This window comes from Ricinus communis, unplaced genomic scaffold, assembly GCF_019578655.1.
Source record: "Ricinus communis isolate WT05 ecotype wild-type unplaced genomic scaffold, ASM1957865v1 Ctg96, whole genome shotgun sequence".
NCBI lineage: Eukaryota > Viridiplantae > Streptophyta > Magnoliopsida > Malpighiales > Euphorbiaceae > Ricinus > Ricinus communis.
Genome location: NW_025963526.1, coordinates 1 through 8,000, shown reverse-complemented (window position 1 = coordinate 8,000; position 8,000 = coordinate 1). Strand labels below are relative to the sequence as shown.

Here is an 8,000-nt window from a genome sequence, read left to right as displayed (position 1 = left end):
CCGTCAGAAGGTGTCTTTGTAGGCTTGGAAATTGCTAAGCTTTTTACAGGTTAGATTGCTAAGGAGCTCAGCATTCTTATCTTTTAGAAGAGAAGGGTCTCCTATGAAGTGGAGGGAAATCGACAGGATTAAGGTTGACACAACATCCTCAATTGGATTTCCTAGTTCATCTAAGATGGGGGTCCCTTCTATTGTGGTTTGGATGGCACCTAGGATTTGGAGTTGTTGTGCTTGTATGAGATGGTAATCCCATCATCCTTGTGGCCGCAAAATTTAGCTGAGTTCAAAGAATGGCTCTATCGAGGTACCACTTTGGATTTGTAAGCATTGCATAGTCATATGTCTAAAGAGTCTAAGGATATTGTATTCGACATTCCATCTATATTCCATTCATAAATGAGGAAGCATTGAATCTAGATTGGGTTAGGATATTGTTTCTATTTTCTATTCCTAGATCTCGGGCAGTATTCCTAGGAGTATGCCAGGTCAATCTAGGGGCTTGCCATCCCAACTGTTAATGTTGGAGGGTTTATCGATGACACTTTCAAGCTCCGAATCATTTGATTCATCGCGAATGGGCTTGATCTATAGCATCGATATTCCGCTGGGAGTATCTCGCACTCAGAAGACTCGGAAGTTGCTAATTTGCTAAGTTGTTCTCGATCGCTCTAGCAAACTCAGTTTGCTTTGAAATTGATCTTGGCTAGGCTTTGAGATTTGGTAGGGTTTGAAGACTGATTTTAAGCTTTTCCGATTGGCTTGTCTCTTTTGGATGTTCAGTGTTGGGGATTGGAGAGGTGAAGACTATAGGAGGTTTTGGATCCGGCTTTCTATCCTAACAAGCCGCTTCCCTATTGTGTTAAGATAGGTATTCGAAATTGTTCACGAACAATATTCTTGACATTCTTCTCAAGATCTTCTCCTATCAATTTGTAAGGTGTAGCCTCTATCTCATTCTCTCCATAAGGAATGGTTATCTTCCTAAGGGAGGATGTTCGACTGGATGGTTTGGCTTTCTCCCGCCTTCCACTCGTGGAGCCTTGTTTCACAAAGGACATGACTAATAAGCTTTTCTTTGAAAGGATAAAGAATACTATTTTCTTTGCAATAAATTTGAAACCAATCAAAAATTTGATTTGGACTTTGTTTTGAATGCAAAATTGATTGGATCTTTCTTGAATACTGCTTATTTTCTTGAAAATTCTTAAAAAATCTAAAGTTTTTAGAATGGTTTCTTTGAATAGAAATCTTCATGTAAAAGCTTTTTATCAATTTGAAAATCTTTTGAAATCATGTTGATCTCCGCTTCTAGATTTTGTGTTATTCGAATGGTGATGGTGAAGAGGGGTAGAGACGATCTCTATATCCTCATCTTCTTTCTTTGGTTCATTGTAGACTGGTCTGGGAATATTGCTTTAGTAATCAACATTCTCGTAGTATATTTTTGAGCTTGATATATCGATGTTGAAAATCCGGGTTGTGTTTGAGATGGAGTTGGTTCTTTGTAAGGAGCATAAATAATAGAAGGTATTTTGATACCCTTCCAATATCTATGGTCGATGTTGAAGAATCATCATCAAAAATCTAGAAGAGGTTGATTTCCTGTTGAATGTAAGCTTTACTTTCCATCCGGGAATTGGGTTATATTTTGAGATTTGTATTTGGTCCTTTGCTTTGGGGATTCCAGTTGGGTTGCACCTTCAAGGATCCATTCTTCCGGAAGAGTGATGTCTTTCCATTGAATGGTTTTGGAATTGTTGCGTTGGATTTGAGATCTGTTTGTAGGAATAAGGTTTCTCCTTTTGGTGAATGGAGCTTGTGTTTTGAACCAAAAATGTAAATCATATTTGTAATGTATTTTGAAAGTCAATGCTATCGGAATAGATCCTTCAAGCATTTTGTAATTATGTGTCTTTATTTGAAGAACAATGCTCTTTAAAATATTTTTATCATTTAATGAAATTGTGATGTTTGGAAAATAATTGAAAGAAATTGGTCTTTTATCGAGGCCCGACTCGACAAGATACCTAATAAAGAATCATAAAATTTGTAAACCTAGCATCTCTAAGGACTTTAAGATGGAAGTATCTAAACCTTCTCCGTAAGGGGCTTTATTCCTATCCGGACAAGGCCTATATGGATATACTTATAATCTTTTTTTTTATGCCTTGAGTGGTCTTTTGGATTTAAAAGATAAATTTCTTCAAAAGGCTTTGAAATCCGAATATCTCTTTCTTCAGCTTTGATAGTAAAATCGTTTAAGAGAGGAAACTTTGAATATTCATAAATTTATTTCTTTTGAACTTTGGGTATTTCCCAATTATCAATATGCTTTATAAAATCTTCAATAGTGATTTCTTCAAGATTTACTAAACCTTTGTACCTTGAAGATTCAGAGGTAGAAGAGTTTGAGAAAGAAGAAGATCTACGTAAAAATGGTTCTAAATTCATTTTAAAATAAACCAAAATAACTTTCTAAAAACATGAACCAAGCCACCGGGCCGCATCGCCCCTTACACCCCGACGGACTTACCATCAGACATAAATGAACAATGCTTGTTTATCGCGATATGATGCGATTAAAATGAGTTTAAAATCTTCTTTATGCGATGGTGTTTCTTTCCCGGAACCCAATTGGCTCCGATACCAAGATAAATAAAATAGAAATAGATCAACAAGTTTCAGTGTGATATATATATATATATTTTAAAATTTAGTTCTTTTATATGATAATAATGATAAAAATAAATAAATCTTTTATAAATTAAAATAGAGATTTTATATTTAATTATAATATATTTTTATAAATTCACATTTATATATAAATTTGTAATTTTTTTTCGAGTTAAAACTTGAAAAGAATAGATGGCATATGAAATACTCTTTTTCGAACTAATTTTTTATTAAAACAAAATACTCTTATTTAGTTTTTATCTTTTCTTAATCTCTTTGAGCTTAGTATTCTTTATGATTTTTTTTTCTATTAATTAGTTTCATTATTAATGAGAAATTTATTTTTCTATTATTTTTATTTATATAATAAAAATAAATAAAATGTTAAAAATATTACTATTCGAACGGCTCAACCTTGCCTTAAGCTAGGTTTATTTATTAACTCGTTCGAGCTCGTTTAAAATATTTTGAACTTGAACCGATCTTGATCACTAATATAATTTTATCGAATAGAGCTTGAACTATGACGTGCTCGGATTGGCTCGGCCTCATTTTCACCCCTACTTGAGCTCAGCTCGGCTCATTTTCAAACATAAAGAAAATGATAACTAAATGTAAACAAGTGTAAAAACATTACTAATTTGGTGGTAAGACACTCTTCCCTTTTTTGTTTTTCACTTTCTTTCTTTCTTGTTTATTGTTATTTTGTTATTATATTTTTACTTTAGAAATAATATATTGATAAAAAAAAAAGGTAATTAATCTCTGAGTTAATTAAACTGAAAAGAAAACGTTAATGTAACAATAAGTAAAAAAAGAAAAAATAAAAAAGATAAGAAAAAAGAAAAAATAATAATCAATATTTATTATCAAAGCCTAGATAATTTATGAATCCTAAAGTTGGGTTTGATTTTGGGCTAAGTTAATAATTTAGTGAAATGGTTTGATGACTAGGATAGTAACTTGTTAATTTTTAGAATACGAGTTAGTATAATATTGGTGCATTAGACATGTCATTATTCTAATGAATTGAAACACTAGATTTTAGATAAGTGACTAATCTACTATCAAACTCAAAGTTAAAAATGACTATAATGAAATAAAAAAGATATATAACCAAAATGAAACTTAGTATAAAATTAAGTGACCTCCTACTCCGTACTTATTAATCTAGATTAATTATTTTTTATGTTAATAATAATACTAAACAAGAAAGAAAGAAAGTGAAAAGTAAAAAGTGAAGAGTGTCTAACTACCAAATTAGTAATATTTTTACACTTGTTTGTATTTAAACTATCATTTACTTTCTCTTTCTTACATGTCCAAATATCTACATGAGGATGTGCGATCAGTTCCTATTTGGTGAAAGAACTTCAATGTCAAACGAGTACCCAACCACCAAAATTAATTAATTTTTAATGCTAATTCCAAAATAACGAGTATGCAGATAGATATAAAGAACTTACTATATATGGATATATTTTTCTTCTAGTTGTCTATGACATCAATGCATTGAATTGATTTTTTAGAATTTAAATTTAATGCTTTACTTCAAGGCTTCAGAATTAGGGATTCCGCTTTATAGTATTAGAGATTCTATGTTGTACATTTTGTAGACTTAGGATTTTTTTTTTTAATCTTTACACGGCGAATAAATTACCGGGATTTTAGACAAATGACCTATGTGCTAACCAACTTAAAGTAAAATAATTGTAATGAAATAAAGAAAAAGTTATATAACCAAAATGAAACTTAGTGTAAGTTAAGTGATTATTGGTATAATTATCTCCTCTCACTATATTAAAATATTATCGTTTAAATATATAAGATTAATAAAGCTTTAAAATTAATAAAAGATTGATATATTTTTAATAATGGAATGAGTCAATAATTCTAATATTGGCTCAACTCTCTTTGTTATCACGAGAGTTCAAGGCTATATTAATATTAATAAATTTAACAGATAATTTTATTAAATATTAAAATTAAAATTAATTTTAAAATATAACGTTAAAGATTAAAATAATTTAGAAACTATATATTAGATTTGTTATTTAGATTTGATAACCAGTGCAGAATTTTTTGACAATTACCCCAATTTAAATCATAAATGGCCCTCCTATGAAAAAAAGTCCTTTGTAGTAGTGTCTTTGAGAAACAAATATTAGCAAAGGATTTATTTAATAACAAACAATTACATACAACTAAATGATCAATGAGGAGTTGTTTACACAAATAATATTACAAATTAAGAAAATACATACATACATAAATTCACAGATACATACATAAATATGTACCAAAGCAGTAATATACATTACACAAGTAATTACATTAACTACACAGCTGCTTTTTTTTTTTTTTTTTTACCTTTCAATATCAAAAGCTTTAAGTCCTGCTCCCACATGAATGACAGTACTATTTGGGTCACCAATTTTCATTTCCTTTTGTGATTCAACATCACTAGACTCTTCTTGTAGCTCTTCCAATTCCTTTGGCAATGAAGAATACATAACCCTTTTGCCATACCTTTTAACCAATCCCAAATAAAAAGTAACTGAAGAAATGGTTATTCCTATAAGGAACCAACTGAACTGAATGTTTACTAATGATTTTGCTCTGTTTAATGCATCTTGGCTGCTACATCTAACTATTTTATGACCGTCTTCATTGAGAAGTGAGCAGCCTTTAGGTATCAACTCTGGTGTCCATAGCATATACCCCATTACAGTTAACCAAACACCTTGGAACACAATGCTAACTGACCTCACAAAACTAACCAAGAAACTTTTAGGTAGACCAATTCCCAAAAGGGTAGTGGCTAAAGAAATTACTACAGTGAACTGTAGAAGCAAATGGTATTGCCCTTCAAGACCATGGTGATCAGTCGAGTGTAGGTGGAAGAGAAAGAGCTGTTGAGCAAAGGCTATTGCTCCTATGAGTTGTGTTAGGCTATACTTAATATTATTAGCCCTAAGTCTATCAAGAAGTATTGCAAATGATGCATAAACCAAGAAAAGCATTGATATCGAGGAATGTTCAAAGTTTCTTAGATGATTTGATGGTATGCTTCCATCAATGTCTAAAGGTTGGTGTTTTGCAGGACCTATGAAAAGCTCCATGGATATGGAGATGGAGCTTCCTACCATTATCATGAAAAGCTCCAAGTATCTTAGTTTTGAAGTGGGAACCATGGAGAAGATGTGTAAGAGTTGGGTTGTAGAGAATGGAGCTTTATGTGATTAAAGAGATGCCATAAACCTAGGAAGAAAATGCCATTCCTGGCAATACATGCCCTATTAGACTACCCATTAATGCTACAAGTTCGGAGAAGTTGGGGATGGAAGGGTGAGGAGTTGTCTGCAAATTCTAATAGCAATGACAAAAAGTTTTCTTTTTTGGGTACTGCCAGAGGACTCATTGGAGCATTTTATAGAGAATAGTTTTTGAATATGGTACAAAGATTTGAACACATTGAAAAATAATGTAGAAATGCTTCAGTTTCACAACTGAATTATGAGGAAGTACGTATCCACTTGCTTCAATGTATTCAGATTTATATTGCTTACACGTTTTACTTAAGTTCCTCTACTTTGTTTCTATTCTCTTGTTTCTTATATTATAAGATTTATCTTTTAAGACAATCTTGCAGCATAAGGAATAATAAATTTCAATATAAATAATGAGAGATTTAATAAAATTTACATAGTACTGGCAAGTAATTATTGAAATAAGACATTTCATGCTTTTATTAATCATTATTTAAAGAGATATGGTGTGCATCAATCTATAACTTTCAGTAAATTATTTTTTTTCTTCAGATAAAAAGAGGTATATGATTACAAATTATAACAAAATAGAATATCTTTTTGTTGAAGGGTATCAATCAACAAGAATTTAGTCATCTTCACTTATCATTATTATATTTTATGTGTTTAACAATAAGGGTTTTAGAGTTTAATAACTCAAAATATCATTATTTTTTAACCGTTAAATCGTTCTCATTGAATCAATAACTTTTTAAACCGTGATTTAATGGTCAAATAATAAGGTTACGAATTATTAAGCTCTAAACTCATGTCATCAAATACGAATAATATGATAATGATGACTGATTTGAATAAAAGTGACTGAATTTTTACAAATCGAGACTTTTTAATGGAAAGATACTTTTTGTCACAGTTTGTAATTACGTACATATTTCTCTTTGTCCGAAAAAATGAAACTACAAATTTAAAATTATAAAACAGTAAAACTATATGATACTTTTTTTTACTTATCCGTTATTTAAAACATTGAATTCAAAATTAATAACTCTCTATTTTTAAAATATAAATTTGAATTTTTGATAAAATCTCAATAATTTGTATGGCATTGCTGTCAATTCAAGCACTTAATTTAACAAGTAATGCTTAGTTCATGCAAGTATAATGACTCATTACTCGAGTCATTTTCCTTTCAATAACCAATGCTACACCTACCAGATTTTATGCTACTAGCATGGTATTATTCTTAGGAGATTAGGCTTCATATTATGATCTTATGGTATGGGAAAGAGACTGTTTATTGGTAAATATTTAGTTAGTCACCAACATTGATCTTTTATTCTTTGATCTCTTATACAGAAAAGCCACTTACTCTAATGACTAAATTAGTATCAGAATTAAAAAAAAAAAAAGGGAATTAATGTGAACTCCTACTGACTTTTCGAATATAACATTTAGTTAGATTTAACTTCTAAATATAACATCTTAATAATACTAATAACAATAATAATATCAATCTTTTTGATTCTTGAAAATAGATTGATTCATATTCTATTAGAAGTTTTAATTATCTATTAGTATTCCACATTCATTGTTCCGTATATATATTGGCAAACATGCATATATGTATGGATAATTAAAAAAGGGAAAAAAACAAAGAGGCAGTATGATGATTCAGTAATATATACAATTATGTAATAATTTGGAGCTTTGAGCTTTGCCATGAACTAGAAGATAATATCGGGTTTCTGTCAGCAAGAAATTTCTTAGCCACAGTATTGCTCTCACCTTTACTCAACCCATTGCATTACAATAAGTCCAAAAAGTTGAGCATCACCACTAAAAACTTTTGTTTGTTTTCGCAAGAATTATAGGTTAAGCAAAAGATGAATTTCCTTTTCATTATTCCATTTCCTTAGTTCCAGAATCCAGAAATGGACAAGTAACTTACTTAAACACTATGTAGTTTAAGATAATCCATATAATTTACTCTTCATAAAGTATCAAACAGTTTATAATATGTGTTAGAATGTCAGATACCTGACTCATATATTAATGAAA

General features: G+C 30.2%; 1 pseudogene; it reads right to left on the bottom strand.

Annotated features, from left to right (window-relative positions):
* Positions 1 to 4,882: 4,882 nt before the first annotated feature.
* On the bottom strand, positions 4,883 to 5,985 carry LOC125369040 (annotated as a pseudogene).
* Positions 5,986 to 8,000: the final 2,015 nt, after the last annotated feature.